Source organism: Anomaloglossus baeobatrachus, chromosome 1 (genome assembly GCF_048569485.1).
Source record: "Anomaloglossus baeobatrachus isolate aAnoBae1 chromosome 1, aAnoBae1.hap1, whole genome shotgun sequence".
Lineage (NCBI taxonomy): Eukaryota > Metazoa > Chordata > Amphibia > Anura > Aromobatidae > Anomaloglossus > Anomaloglossus baeobatrachus.
The window spans coordinates 305984337-306001348 of record NC_134353.1 but is presented as its reverse complement, the minus strand read 5'-3'; positions in this window follow the sequence as shown (position 1 = coordinate 306001348).

Genomic DNA, 17012 nt, shown 5'->3' with positions numbered 1-17012 from the left:
GAGGACGTTACATGAACTAACTTTGTAGTTGGACACTGCCACAGCGGGGAGCGTACCTTTCCTTACCCCTGCTGTACGGAGACACAACTTTCCGTGTCCAATTGAACCTTGAACTTTTCCTTTGGATTAAAACCTTACCGTTGGATTATTGTGTTGGAGGAAGAGTTGGCATGTTTGCGGCTTCCCCAATCTGAAGATGGGTTTGTTGAACTTGGATTCATTTTTTACATTTTTCTACTTTTACATTTTTGCGCAAGGACAATGCGTCATCAACAAAGCATGGACTTGAATTCAGTGCATTACGGTTGCATTTTTTTTGTGTTTGTCTCTTTTCTCGTTACAGATTTTGTGACATCGAGGGACAGGATCGACTCCTTACGTCGTAGAAGGACTTGTGAAATCATATGATTTCAGACGGGGAGTGTTGTGTCCCATGAATGGGAACAACGTGTTGTATATAGTGATGAGCGAGTACTAAAAAGCTCGGGTGCTCGAAGCTCGGGCCGAGCCTCCCAAGATACTCGTGTACTCGGGCCGAGCAACGAGCCCAATGTTATCCTATGGGAGACCCGAGTATTTTTGTGAAATGACCCCCCGGCAGCATGGAGAAACCCTAAAAATGTCACAAAAGTCTCAGAAGAGTGCTCAAATGACATGGCAACAGCATGGGGAAGACCCCTTGAAGCATTTATCACTGAAAAGTCACAGCTGTGAACAATTTTGTCCGCGTTTTACGCCATTTTTACGGACTCACCAGAAAACCTTCCAAAATGACCCCAAAATGATTTTTCATGGCGGAAATGTTAAGGGCACATACCCAATAGTGAGATAGAGCTGGTGTATGTTACTTTTTGAGATTAATACATGAAAGATTTTACGTGAAAACATTGTGTGGCACTCCGATGTCCCTGAGAAGAGACGTACATGAAGGCCTCTTGAGTCTAATGTGCCCATTTTGAGGAAGTGAGTCTTTGTAGTATTTTCCTTTGCCAGGGCAGTCCAAAATTGTGAGGTTCACCAATGCCCCTGCATACAGACGTGCATGAGGGCCTGTAAACCTGAAGTGCCCATTGGAAGGAAGTGGGTCTATTGTAGTATAGCCCTTAGGCAGGGCAGCCAAAAATTGGGAGGCTCCACGTTGTCCCTGGATAGAGACGTGCATGAGGGCCTCAAAACATTGTGTCCATTGTCAGGAAGTGGGTGTATTATATAGTATAGCCCTTAGGCAGGGCAGCCAAAAATTGGGAGGCTCCACATTGTCCCTGGATAGAGACGTGCATGATGGCCTGTAAACCTGAAGTGCCCATTGTAAGGAAGTGGGTCTATTTCAGTATAGCCCTTTGCCAGGGCAGCCAAAAAATTGGGAGGCTCCACATTGTCCCTGGGTAGAGACGTGCATGAGGGCCTCAAAACATTAAGTGTCCATTTTAAGGAAGTGGGTGTATTATAGTATAGCCCTTAGGCAGGGCAGCCAAAAATTGGGAGGCTCCACGTTGTCCCTGGGTAGAGACGTGCATGATGGCCTGTAAACCTGAAGTGCCCATTGTAAGGAAGTGGGTCTATTTCAGTATAGCCCTTTGCCAGGGCAGCCAAAAATTGGGAGGCTCCACATTGTCCCTGGGTAGAGACGTGCATGAGGGCCTCAAAACATTAAGTGTCCATTTTAAGGAAGTGGGTGTATTATAGTATAGCCCTTAGGCAGGGCAGCCAAAAATTGGGAGGCTCCACGTTGTCCCTGGGTAGAGACGTGCATGATGGCCTGTAAACCTGAAGTGCCCATTGTAAGGAAGTGGGTCTATTTCAGTATAGCCCTTTGCCAGGGCAGCCAAAAATTGGGAGGCTCCACATTGTCCCTGGGTAGAGACGTGCATGAGGGCCTCAAAACATTAAGTGTCCATTTTAAGGAAGTGGGTGTAATATAGTATAGCTCTTAGGCAGGGCAGCCAAAAATTGGGAGGCTCCACGTTGTCCCTGGGTAGAGACGTGCATGATGGCCTGTAAACCTGAAGTGCCCATTGTAAGGAAGTGGGTCTATTTCAGTATAGCCCTTTGCCAGGGCAGCCAAAAATTGGGAGGCTCCACATTGTCCCTGGGTAGAGACGTGCATGAGGGCCTCAAAACATTAAGTGTCCATTTTAAGGAAGTGGGTGTATTATAGTATAGCCCTTAGGCAGGGCAGCCAAAAATTGGGAGGCTCCACGTTGTCCCTGGGTAGAGACGTGCATGATGGCCTGTAAACCTGAAGTGCCCATTGTAAGGAAGTGGGTCTATTTCAGTATAGCCCTTTGCCAGGGCAGCCAAAAATTGGGAGGCTCCACATTGTCCCTGGGTAGAGACGTGCATGAGGGCCTCAAAACATTAAGTGTCCATTTTAAGGAAGTGGGTGTATTATAGTATAGCCCTTAGGCAGGGCAGCCAAAAATTGGGAGGCTCCACGTTGTCCCTGGGTAGAGACGTGCATGATGGCCTGTAAACCTGAAGTGCCCATTGTAAGGAAGTGGGTCTATTTCAGTATAGCCCTTTGCCAGGGCAGCCAAAAATTGGGAGGCTCCACATTGTCCCTGGGTAGAGACGTGCATGAGGGCCTCAAAACATTAAGTGTCCATTTTAAGGAAGTGGGTGTATTATAGTATAGCCCTTAGGCAGGGCAGCCAAAAATTGGGAGGCTCCACGTTGTCCCTGGGTAGAGACGTGCATGATGGCCTGTAAACCTGAAGTGCCCATTGTAAGGAAGTGGGTCTATTTCAGTATAGCCCTTTGCCAGGGCAGCCAAAAATTGGGAGGCTCCACATTGTCCCTGGGTAGAGACGTGCATGAGGGCCTCAAAACATTAAGTGTCCATTTTAAGGAAGTGGGTGTATTATAGTATAGCCCTTAGGCAGGGCAGCCAAAAATTGGGAGGCTCCACGTTGTCCCTGGGTAGAGACGTGCATGATGGCCTGTAAACCTGAAGTGCCCATTGTAAGGAAGTGGGTCTATTTCAGTATAGCCCTTTGCCAGGGCAGCCAAAAATTGGGAGGCTCCACATTGTCCCTGGGTAGAGACGTGCATGAGGGCCTCAAAACATTAAGTGTCCATTTTAAGGAAGTGGGTGTATTATAGTATAGCCCTTAGGCAGGGCAGCCAAAAATTGGGAGGCTCCACGTTGTCCCTGGGTAGAGACGTGCATGATGGCCTGTAAACCTGAAGTGCCCATTGTAAAGAAGTGGGTCTATTTCAGTATAGCCCTTTGCCAGGGCAGCCAAAAATTGGGAGGCTCCACATTGTCCCTGGGTAGAGACGTGCATGAGGGCCTCAAAACATTAAGTGTCCATTTTAAGGAAGTGGGTGTATTATAGTATAGCCCTTAGGCAGGGCAGCCAAAAATTGGGAGGCTCCACGTTGTCCCTGGGTAGAGACGTGCATGATGGCCTGTAAACCTGAAGTGCCCATTGTAAGGAAGTGGGTCTATTTCAGTATAGCCCTTTGCCAGGGCAGCCAAAAATTGGGAGGCTCCACATTGTCCCTGGGTAGAGACGTGCATGAGGGCCTCAAAACATTAAGTGTCCATTTTAAGGAAGTGGGTGTATTATAGTATAGCCCTTAGGCAGGGCAGCCAAAAATTGGGAGGCTCCACGTTGTCCCTGGGTAGAGACGTGCATGATGGCCTGTAAACCTGAAGTGCCCATTGTAAGGAAGTGGGTCTATTTCAGTATAGCCCTTTGCCAGGGCAGCCAAAAATTGGGAGGCTCCACATTGTCCCTGGGTAGAGACGTGCATGAGGGCCTCAAAACATTAAGTGTCCATTTTAAGGAAGTGGGTGTATTATAGTATAGCCCTTAGGCAGGGCAGCCAAAAATTGGGAGGCTCCACGTTGTCCCTGGGTAGAGACGTGCATGATGGCCTGTAAACCTGAAGTGCCCATTGTAAGGAAGTGGGTCTATTTCAGTATAGCCCTTTGCCAGGGCAGCCAAAAATTGGGAGGCTCCACATTGTCCCTGGGTAGAGACGTGCATGAGGGCCTCAAAACATTAAGTGTCCATTTTAAGGAAGTGGGTGTATTATAGTATAGCCCTTAGGCAGGGCAGCCCAAAATTGGGAGGCTCCACGTTGTCCCTGGGTAGAGACGTGCATGATGGCCTGTAAACCTGAAGTGCCCATTGTAAGGAAGTGGGTCTATTTCAGTATAGCCCTTTGCCAGGGCAGCCAAAAATTGGGAGGCTCCACATTGTCCCTGGGTAGAGACGTGCATGAGGGCCTCAAAACATTAAGTGTCCATTTTAAGGAAGTGGGTGTATTATAGTATAGCCCTTAGGCAGGGCAGCCAAAAATTGGGAGGCTCCACGTTGTCCCTGGGTAGAGACGTGCATGATGGCCTGTAAACCTGAAGTGCCCATTGTAAGGAAGTGGGTCTATTTCAGTATAGCCCTTTGCCAGGGCAGCCAAAAATTGGGAGGCTCCACATTGTCCCTGGGTAGAGACGTGCATGAGGGCCTCAAAACATTAAGTGTCCATTTTAAGGAAGTGGGTGTATTATAGTATAGCCCTTAGGCAGGGCAGCCAAAAATTGGGAGGCTCCACGTTGTCCCTGGGTAGAGACGTGCATGATGGCCTGTAAACCTGAAGTGCCCATTGTAAGGAAGTGGGTCTATTTCAGTATAGCCCTTTGCCAGGGCAGCCAAAAATTGGGAGGCTCCACATTGTCCCTGGGTAGAGACGTGCATGAGGGCCTCAAAACATTAAGTGTCCATTTTAAGGAAGTGGGTGTATTATAGTATAGCCCTTAGGCAGGGCAGCCAAAAATTGGGAGGCTCCACGTTGTCCCTGGGTAGAGACGTGCATGATGGCCTGTAAACCTGAAGTGCCCATTGTAAGGAAGTGGGTCTATTTCAGTATAGCCCTTTGCCAGGGCAGCCAAAAATTGGGAGGCTCCACATTGTCCCTGGGTAGAGACGTGCATGAGGGCCTCAAAACATTAAGTGTCCATTTTAAGGAAGTGGGTGTATTATAGTATAGCCCTTAGGCAGGGCAGCCCAAAATTGGGAGGCTCCACGTTGTCCCTGGGTAGAGACGTGCATGATGGCCTGTAAACCTGAAGTGCCCATTGTAAGGAAGTGGGTCTATTTCAGTATAGCCCTTTGCCAGGGCAGCCAAAAATTGGGAGGCTCCACATTGTCCCTGGGTAGAGACGTGCATGAGGGCCTCAAAACATTAAGTGTCCATTTTAAGGAAGTGGGTGTATTATAGTATAGCCCTTAGGCAGGGCAGCCAAAAATTGGGAGGCTCCACGTTGTCCCTGGGTAGAGACGTGCATGATGGCCTGTAAACCTGAAGTGCCCATTGTAAGGAAGTGGGTCTATTTCAGTATAGCCCTTTGCCAGGGCAGCCAAAAATTGGGAGGCTCCACATTGTCCCTGGGTAGAGACGTGCATGAGGGCCTCAAAACATTAAGTGTCCATTTTAAGGAAGTGGGTGTATTATAGTATAGCCCTTAGGCAGGGCAGCCAAAAATTGGGAGGCTCCACGTTGTCCCTGGGTAGAAACGTGCATGAGGGCCTCAAAACATTGTTCCCATTGCAAAGGAGCGGGTCTCCTGTCGTTGTAATGTCCATTCTGCAAAGAATGGGCGAAAAAATTTACCACTGGGGGTATACCTGAAACAAAGGCCTAAGTATTGCAATTTGTAACGGTCATCATCATGGTGGCGCATGAGGAGAAGGAGGAGGAGTCCAGCGATTATCCAAAGTCCAGAAGTGTGTACCCATGGGTGAGTGGAGGTACATGGCAAACTTTAAATTCCGCTCTCATTTGCTGGTGGTGTGGTGAAGTCTGGCCCAATCCAACCCTTGTTCATCTTGATCAGAGTCAGCCTGTCAGCATTTTCAGTTGACAGGCGGGTGCGTTTATCTGTAATGATTCCACCTGCGGCACTAAAAACACGCTCTGACAAAACGCTAGCAGCAGGGCAGGCCAGGACTTCCAAGGCGTAGAGAGCCAATTCATGCCACGTGTCCAGCTTGGATACCCAATAATTGTAAGGCACAGAGGAATGTCGGAGTACTGTTGTTCGATCTGCAAGGTACTCCTTCAGCATCTGGGCAAACTTAGGATTTCTTGTGGCACTACCCCGCACCTCAGGGGCTGTGGTACGTGAGGGGCTGAGAAAACTGTCCCACATCTTAAAGACTGTTCCCCTACCTCTGGCGGATTGGACTTGTGCCTCTCTCGGCTGTACGCCTCGGTTGTCCACTGATTCATGACCTATGCCGCTAGCGTTTTGTGAGGGGAATGCTTTGCCTACTTCCGTGAGTATGGCCTTCCGAAACTGCTGCATTTTGGTTGACCTCTCCTCCACGGGAATAAGAGACAAAAAGTTCTCCTTGTAGCGTGGGTCTAACAGTGTTACCAACCAGTAATGATTGTCGGCCAAGATGTTCTTAACGCGAGGGTCACGAGACAGGCAGCTTACCATAAAGTCAGCCATGTGCGCCAGACTCTTAACAGCCAGGACTTCAGTAGCCTGACCAACAAGATGACTGAACATGCTGTCCTCCTCCTCCTCCTCCTCCTCCTCCTCATCTACCCTGTCCTCTGGCCAGCCACGCTGAACCGAGGATATGACTGGTGTGCATGTCATATCCTCAATTTGGCCGGAGAGTTGCTCCATGTCTTCATCCTCCTCCTCGTCATAGTCCTCCACTGCACGTTGTGATGAGACGAGGCTGGGCTGTGTGTTATCACCCACACCCACTACTGTTTCTTGCTGCAACTCATCGCGCTCCGCCTGCAATGCATCATGTTTGTTTTTCAGCAGAGACCGTTTTAGAAGGCAGAGTAGCGGTATGGTGACGCTAATAATGGCGTCATCACCACTCACCATCTTGGTGGAGTCCTCAAAGTTTTGGAGGATGGTACATAGGTCTGACATCCATCTCCACTCCTCAGGTGTTATGTGTGGAGTTTGACCCATTTCCCGACGGCTTAGGTGATGCAGGTACTCAACAACTGCCCTCTTCTGCTCACATATCCTGACCAACATGTGCAGAGTTGAATTCCAACGCGTGGGGACATCACACACCAGTCTGTGAGCCGGAAGATGCAAACGGCGCTGAAAGCCGGCAAGGCCGGCTGAAGCAGTAGGTGACTGTCGAAAATGTGCAGACAGGCGGCGAACTTTTACCAGTAGATCAGACAGCTCTGGGTATGACTTTATAAACCGCTGAACCACGAGGTTGAGCACATGGGCCACGCATGGAACATGTGTCAGCTGGCCTCGCCTCAAAGCCGCCACCAGGTTCCGGCCATTGTCACACACGACCTTTCCTGGCTTTAGGTTCAGAGGTGTGAGCCAGTGATCTGCCTGCTGTTTCAGAGCTGTCCACAGCTCTTCTGCATTGTGGGGTTTGTCACCTATGCAGATTAGCTTCAGCACAGCCTGTTGCCGCTTCGCCGAGGCAGTGCTGCAGTGCTTCCAGCTTGTGACTGGTGTGGAGGGCACAGTGGATGAGGATGCGCAGGAGGAGGAGGTGGCTGAAGAGCATGACATTCCGGAGCTGTAGAGTGTGGGTGAAACACTGACTGAGGTAGGGCCTGCAAACCTTGGTGTGGGAAGGACGTGTTCCGTCCCTCGCTCAGACTGGGTCCCAGCTTCCACAATATTAACCCAGTGTGGCGTCAACGAGATGTAGCGGCCTTGCCCACAAGCACTTGTCCACGTGTCTGTGGTTAGGTGGACCTTGGGTGAAACAGCGTTGTTCAGGGCACGTGTGATGTTTTGTGACACGTGGTTATGCAACGCGGGGACGGCACACCGGGAGAAATAGTGGCGGCTGGGGACCGAGTAACGTGGGACAGCTGCCGCCATCAGGTCACGGAATGCTTCAGTCTCCACCAGCCTAAAAGGCAACATTTCCAGCGCAAGCAGTCGCGAAATGTTAGCATTTAGAACTGTGGCATGTGGGGTGTTGGCAGTGTATTTGCGCCTGCGTTCAAAGGTTTGCTGAATGGATAACTGAACGCTGCGCTGGGACAAGGACGTGCTTGATGATGGTGTTCTTTCTGCGTAGGCAACTGCAGGTGCAGGAGTGGAGGAGGCTTGTTCGCAGGCAGCATGGACAGAGGATTGGCTCGCATGCACAACCAGCGAAGACGTAGCAGTGACATCAGCAAGCACTGCTCCTCGACTCTGTTGTACTTCCCACAAAGTCGGGTGCTTGGCTGACATGTGCCTGATCATGCTGGTGGTGGTCAGGCTGCTAGTTTTGGTACCCCTGCTGATGCTGGCACGGCAGGTGTTGCAAATGGCCTTTTTTGAATCATCTGGATCCAACTTAAAAAACTGCCAGACTCGGGAAGACCTAACATTTGTACAGGCACCTTGTGTCGTCGTGTTGTTCCGGGGAACGGTTGCCTGACTTCTGCCTGGGGCCACCACCCTGCTTCTTACTGCCTGTTGTGATGCTACGCCTCCCTCCCCCTGTGCACTGCTGTCCTCGCTCTGCATATCCTCCTGCCAGGTTGGGTCAGTTACTGGATCATCCACCACGTCGTCTTCCTCTTCCGCACCCTGCTCCTCCTCCTGACTTGCTGACAATTGTGTCTCATCATCGTCCACCACTTGTTGAGACACGTTGCCAACTTCGTGAGAACGTGGCTGCTCAAATATTTGGCCATCTGTACAGACGATCTCCTCATGACCCACTTCAATATGAGCTGGCGAGAGGCCAGAATGTGTGAATGGAAACGTGAACAGCTCTTCCGAGTGTCCAAGTGTGGGATCATTAATGTCCGAGGAGGACGTGTACTCAGCCTGGTGGTAGGAAGGAGGATCAGGTTCAGAAATGTGCGGTGCAGTATCACGGCTACTGACACTTGACCGTGTGGAAGACAGAGTGTTTGTGGTGGTGCCAATCTGACTGGAAGCATTATCTGCTATCCAACTAACAACCTGTTGACACTGGTCTTGGTTCAAGAGCGGTGTACTGCTGCGGTCCCCAAGAATTTGGGACAGGACGTGCGAGCGACTAGATGTGGCCCTTTGTTGTGGCGAAATTAGAGCTTGCCCACGACCTCGGCCTCTGCCTGCACCACCATCACGTCCACTTCCTTGTTCCTTGCCAATGCCCTTGCGCATTTTGCAATGCTGTGCACTGCTGACGTGTATATTCACTACTTGTGCGTTATATCAAAGTGTGTGGAAATTGCACACAAGTGCACCTGTACGCTGCCACCAACAGGCACACACGTGCGGTTTTAAAAACCAAGCACGGACGCAATAATAACCTAACAGGTTTTTTTGGGGAGCGACAATTACAGACAAGTCAGACACTATCTGGACTGTTTTACACTGTGTACACCAGCCCCAGATATGATGAAGGCTGGTATACGGTCACCACTACCCTGCCTGCCTGCCTGCCTGTATACTGGTACAATAGTCCTGACAAGGACTCTTTTGGTCACTAGCCTGTATTCAGACCTGGCTATACCCTGCCTGTATATAGCAACAATAGTCCTGAGAAGGACTCTGCTACTGTACTCCGACCTGGCTATACCCTGCCTGCCTGTATACAACTAGAATAGTCCTGAGAAGGACTTTTGGTCACACTGTTTGCAGCCCTGCAACTGAAAAAGCTATAAAGGGCCGCAAAGCTTTCCCTGAATCAGCGACACTCTCCCTACACTGACTGTCTGAATAGCTGTGAGCAGAGCACAGCGCGCCGGCCGATATAAAGGCTCGGTCACGCTGTGCAGGCCGGCCAATCACTGCAATTCCACAACTAACAGGGCTGTGGCATTGCAGTGGTCTGCCAGCCAATCCCTGCATGAGGGCTGGCTCTCAAAAGAGCGCCAACATGCAGAAATGAAGACCACGAGTACAGCACGAGTATCGCGAGATTACTCGGTCCCCGCCGAGCAGCCCGAGTACAGCGATACTCGTGCGAGTACCGAGTAGTGACAAGCATGCTCGCTCATCACTAGTTGTATATAATTCTTGCATTGCATATTTTTCCTCCTATCAGGAAATTCCTTTATTGTTACTAGGTAGATTAGACTGTATGAAGTTTGTCCCTATGTACCTCCCTTAGTTGGCTTCTGTATATAAAGCTCCTCCCTTCTCCTTCAGTTTAGTCTAGAGGAACCATTACTGAAGAGACATGTCTGCAACCCTGTACAGATTATTCCTTTTCACCTGCCTATACTTTGTACTTAATACAAGATTCTAGAAGAAAACTACAGCGTTTCTCCTTGTCTTCCTACAAGTCATCGTTGGGCTGAGTTAACACTATCTGTGGAAGCCGGTAGAGTGAGTAAAATCATACAATTATCTAAGGGACTGATAATTAGAGCGGTTGGATTCATTGCTACCAGGAAGAGACAGAATAATAGAACTGAGAATCCTCAGTGGTTGATACCTTTATTGATACCCTACCTGTATTCAAATTACGGTGAAGTTTACGGCACAGCTAATGTCAGAACTTTCCAAAACACTTGAAATCTTGATAGACTACTTCTTCTCATTTATTTAGCAATTGATTGGTTACCAAAGCATATTTAGCATGATAGACCCCAGATTTAAGTTGACCTGCTGGAGATTTAGTGGAGCCCAAACATAAAAAAACAACTCCTCTAATTCAAAATCCCTAAACACAATCACTGTAAAAAATAAATAAAAAGCACACTTTTGGATTGTAAAGCAGAACTCTATAATTAATATTTTATCTTTAGCTGTCAGTTATAATATGTAGTGTATTGCAACAAGTGTAAGTCTAACATCAATGCTAATAAAATCTTAAAATGTGATACTCTTTTTTCAGAAACAAATCCTAGGTGTCAGATATCAGAACAAATCACATTGTTAACCATATGAACAATTATTAATTTTTAATATACTCAGTATGAATTTTTTATGGCAATAAACCCATGCAATATTTTCTATATTTATATGAAAGCCAACAAAATAAGGAGTCTTTAAGATAGCAATCAGGCAAATGGGGTAAGCTGGTCTTTTCCTAGAGGTTCCTATATTACATGCTCCTTGGTTGCTGGATCCTGAGCAAAAGTCCAATCTTTACAGGAACTGCAGATATGATGGTTGGAAATAGCCAATGGGTAATGGAAAGGGGAAAACATACAATTTGAACCAAGTGCCCCATCTTGATCCTTGCTTCCATCCAACACCTCTTCCATATTCATCTCTTCCAATTTTTTTTTTTAGGTACAGAGGAGAGTTAGAAAGTAATCTAAATGTTTTTCATCCACAAAGGATTCTGAAACTATCAATCAAAGACTATTATTAATTTGAAGATAATACTTGAAAACAAATCAGAGAATTACTATATTTGTGTTTCCCTACTTCAAAATCAATCTTGCAAATAACAAGGTTACACTGACTCTAAATATGTATGCATTGGCTAAGATACCAACTAATTTTCGAGAATGACCTGATTCTTAAAAGTTACTTACTTTATCTTTCTCGGACTCACCTTCACATTTTATATGTCTAATTGTTTAATGAAATTGTATGAGCAAACTTGATTGTTAAAGGAGGACAGTGGAGTCCCAAAGGTTCTGTAATCTGTACTTTATTTTTGGTCTGATGCTAACTGTGAGACCATTTGGCAGGTACAGCCTCAAAGCTTTTAGATAATTAGATTTACAAAGGAGGGTAGAGACTTCATGAACAAAGATTGTGTTTTTTAACTCTCAAATGCTGTTTTGGCTTGACCTACTTTTATTTTATTACATTACACAGGGTGACTTGACATCTGTGAAGGTGGCTTGCGCCAAAGGGAAACTTTACCATTACTTTGCATTAGTTTTATATACAATTATGATAGTATTAAGTGATATACATTATACTGCAAAGTTCAAAGACCACCTTTTAATTTATTTTTTAATTGTATTTATTTCCCATTGTTGATAGAGAAATAACATATTTCTCAGCCTTATTTTTAATATTATTACTATTTGTTTATTTTTCAAGCACCATTGATCCCAAGATCCCAACATGTGAAGGAGATTTACAATGAAAATACATATAAACAACGGCAATGAACAAACTCACAGTTAGGCCTCTTTCACACGTCAGTGATTCTGGTACGTTTGTGCTTTTTTTTAAACGTACCAGAATCACTGACATACGCAGACCCATTATAATGAATGGGTCTGCTCACACGTCAGTGATTTTTCACTGCATGTGTCTCCGTGCGGCGTACCCGCGTGTGCGTGATTGCTGCACGGAAACATGTCCATTTTTTTTTGGCATCACTGATGTCCCATGGACCACACAGTGGTGTGGTCCGTGAAACACGTGCCAGAAAAAACGTGCTTTTAAAATAAAAAACATTTTAACTCACCCGGCGTCCAGCGATGTCCTCTGCAGCCCGTTCTCCCTGCTGCTTCTGAGCCGGCTCATTATTGTCGCGCATATTCATGATGCGCAACACAGCCGACCCGGAAGCAGCTGCTGCGGAGGTCAGTGCCGGCCGCACCGCGGGAGCAATCAGCACCATGGAGAGCGGGAGCGGGCGCAGGTGTGTTGATTACTAAGTGCAATCACGGGCCACGGAGAACGGAGCCCGGATTGCACTTAGACAACCCACGTGTGCCGTGATTCACGGCACACGCAGGGACATGTGCGTGTTTTACACGCCAGTGAAAAACGTCAGTGTTTTTCACTGACGTGTGAAACGGGCCTTATAGAGTAATACAGAGGATGAGATGATTGTGTAGGGCAATGGGAAAGGAGACAGCAGCTCAGGCAGTAGCATTAATGACAGACTGGAGAGGAACAAAATTGTTCGTTGGGACAACAGAGAAGGATATTGCAATAGTCAAGGTGGTAGATGATGGCATGCAATAACATTTTTGAAGATTAGAATTTAAAGAGAGGACAAATTCATGAAATATATTTCAGTTAGAGGCAAATGAAGGTGGCAAGGTTTTCAATCACTATGCTCAAGAACAAAAACTTAAAAAATTTCCATTGCAGTAAACTAGCGGGAAGTCATGTACATCTTAAATGATTAAATAAAATATTCTTTATAGGAATGAATATATTATTTTAATATAATGCATTTATAAAGATCTGCCAGGACCAAACACAAGATAAAATCCACTAAATTCATGCATACATGTACAGATCAAGCAAATATTACTTTGACTCTTATTTAAGGAGGTGATCTGATCCCTTCTCCTGAAGACAAAAGCATATTAATATATATATACATATATATATATATATATATATATATATATATATATATGTATGGCATAAAGTTACAAGAAAGTATATAATGGGATGTAAATAAAGTAGGACTTGCTCTGTCTACTAATGGAGAAGGGTGTGAAAAAAAGGTGGAAGGAGTTTGATCCCCGAAAGATCCAAGTTACACCCATATCACTGGTTACAGTCTGAGACTTGTTGCGTAAGTCCTCAAATAATATGATTCGGGACTTTCTTGTGTTGGCCACGAGAGGCAGAAGAGTTTTGTTTCCACCTGGTTTATTTCCCTGCTTTATTGAAGGAGTATGAGTTGTGAGAGGTTCTTACACCCATCGCCATGGACTCTCCCTCAGTGCACTGTTATTTCACCCCCTATGGACTCTAACAGCCCCATTGGTAAGTTTACATACACTAAGATTACTATGCCTTTAAACAATATGGGACAGCCTATATGATGATGTCATATCTTTGGAAGCTTTTGATGAGTATATTGGCAACATCTGAGTTAATTGGAGACACACCTGTAAATGCATTTTAATGCACACCTGAAGCACACTGTTTCTTTATGTAGCATCATGGGAAAGTCAGAGAAATCAACCAAGATCTCAGGAAGAGAATTGTGGACTTGCACAAGTCTGGTTCATTTTTGGGTGAAATTTCCAGATACCTGAAGGTGCCCCGTTCAACTGTAGAAACAATTATATGCAAGTACAAACAAGATGGGAATGTCCAGCCATTATACCACTCAGGAAGGAGACGGGTTCTGTGTACCAGAAATGTACATGCTTTGACATGTGCATATCAACCCAAGAACAAAAGCAAAGGACCTTGTGAAGATTCTGGCGGAAGCTAGCAAGATTGTGTTATTATCCACAGTGAAACAAGTACTGTATCAACATGGGCTGAAAGGCTACTTTGCCAGGAAGAAGCAATTACTCCAAAAGAAACATAAAAAAGCCAGATTAATGTTTGCAAATGCACACAGGAACAAAGTCCTTATTTTTTGGAGACATGTCCTGTGGTCTAAGGAAACAAAAATTGAACTATTGGTCATAATGACCATCGTTACATTTCGAGGAAAAAGGGAGAAGCTTTGAAGCCTAAGAACACTATATTAATTGTGAACCACAGGGATGGGAACATCATGTTGTAAGGTTGTTTTGCTGCAGGAGGGACTTCACAAAATAGATGGCATCATGAGGAAAGAAGATTATGTGGCAATACTGAAGCAACATATTAAGACATCAGCCAGGAACTTAAAGGTTGGGAGGAAATGGGTCTTCCAAATTGATAAGGGCCCAAACTATACTGCCAAACTGGGTAAGTGGCTTAAGGATAACAAAGTAAATGTTTTGGAGTGGCCATCAAAAAACCCTCATCTCAATCCTATTGAAAATTAGGGGCTAAGCTGAAAAAGCAGGTGAGAGCAAGGCTCGACAGTTCTGTCAGGAGGAATGTGCACAAATTCCTACCAACTATTGTGAAAAGCTTATTGAAGAATATCCAAAATGTTTGACCCAAGTCCTACTGTTTAAGGGCAATGGCTCCAAATACTAATGAAATGTATGTAAACTTTTTACTTAAACCTGAAAACCTTCTGTCTCTCATTATTCTGGCATTTGTCAAATATAAATATTTTTGGAAATCATAATTGACCTAAAAACGGAAAAGTTATATTCTGATTTTATGTCAGATAGTGAGAAAAACAAGCATATGGGTCTTTTTAGCTGGTGTATGTTAACGTTTGGTTTCAACTCTACATCTGATAACATCTGACTGCTGTTAAGCTGGTGTCACACTAAACGACAGCGACAACGACGTCGCTGTTACGTCACCATTTTCGGTGACGTAACAGCGACCTTGTAAGTCGCTGTTATGATCGCTGCTTAGCTGTCAAACACAGCAGAAGCAGCGATCATAAGGTCGCTGTGCTACATGTTCAGAGAGCAGGGAGCCGCGCTTAGCGCTGGCTCCTTGCTCTCCTGCAGCACACATCGGGTTAATTAACCCGATGTGTGCTGCAGCTACATGTCACAGTTCAGAGAGCAGGGAGCCGCGCTTAGCGCTGGCTCCTTGCTCTCCTGCAGCACACATCGGGTTAATTAACCCGATGTGTGCTGCAGCTACATGTCACAGTTCAGAGAGCAGGGAGCCGCGCTTAGCGCTGGCTCCTTGCTCTCCTGCAGCACACATCGGGTTAATTAACCCGATGTGTGCTGCAGCTACATGTCACAGTTCAGAGAGCAGGGAGCCGCGCTTAGCGCTGGCTCCTTGCTCTCCTGCAGCACACATCGGGTTAATTAACCCGATGTGTGCTGCAGCTACATGTCACAGTGCAGGAGCCGGCACTGGCAGCAAGAGCGGAGGCTGGTAACCAGCGTAAACATCGGGTAACCAGGGAAAGGTCTTCCCTTGGTTACCCGATGTTTACGCTGGTTACAGCTTACCGCAGCTGCCAGTGCCGGCTCCTGATCGCTTCATTTCGTCGCTCTCTCGCTGTCACACACAGCGATGTGTGTGTCACAGCGGGAGAGTGACGACCAAAAAATGAAGCTGGACATTCAGCAACGACCGGCGACCTCACAGCAGGGGCCAGGTCGTTGCTGGATGTCACACACAGCGACAGCGACGGGACGTCGCTGCAACGTCACAGAAAATGGTGACGTAGCAGCGACGTCGTTGTCGTCGTCGTTATGTGTGACACCAGCTTTACTCCTAGCGTGAGCTGATCAAACTGCAAGCAGTTTGTGCTGGGAACAACATCGAGCTTACCTGGGCACAGCAATGCTCGTGCAAGTGACGTTTATACGTAAAGCGCCCAGACTATGAACTTGAACTCATTTTTTGTTTTTTTCTTTAAAAAAAAGTTGAAAACCAAACACCAAACTTCGGGTTTGCTTTTCTCTAATGATGACCCATTTCAGAAACCCAATCATCTGATTTCAGAATTGAAACTGTTATTGAATGTTATGGTATTTGCATGGTTTGTGCCTTGCATGGTATTGTCAGGAATGACCATACTTAAAGAGGGAAGGAATGTAAAGATTCATGACCATGAACACGCAAGCATATATATATTGCATAGAGTGTTAATAATGTATATAATGAGATATTAGTGAGATAGGAATTGCTCTGCAATTAAGAGACTGCAGTGCAAGAGAGAGTTTGGGACTAACCTTAAGTGGAGGACCAAGTCACTAGGGACAGTACTTACTCCATCTTAGAAGTTAGATATGGTTTGCATTTGCCTGCAGTTTAGTTCGGATGTGCAGGTTGTTGAATACTTAAGGCTGCAGCTGGTGGGTGTACGTACATAACTCTGCAATAGTAGAATTCCGACTGTAAAGCCCGCTTTACACGCTACAATATATCTTACGATGAAACAAGAAGAAAAAGAGTATACCTATCAAGGGATCACCAAGAAATTGAATCGTATGAAAGTATAAATCTTTATTACAAAAACAGAGAATACTTGAATCTCCTCACTGGGAGTAAAGGCACATGAAAACAATTAAAAACATTTAAAAACAGAATTGTATCACCAAGCCAAAAACCATTTGTAATAAATGTGAAAGTGAATCACACAAAAAAATATCAGATAACCCTCATACAAATATTACAATAGTCTCTCAGAGGTTTTTTCATCTATACTATTTACCATATTGATGTGAATAAATCGGAACAGGCTTGTTATATCTTTGTCATCCTAAAAAAGACAGCTCATAGCCCTTGAGGTACTGCTATTCCCTCTTTATACCATCTAAGGCTCTGCCCAAGCCCATATATTATAATTACATAACCTGTATAA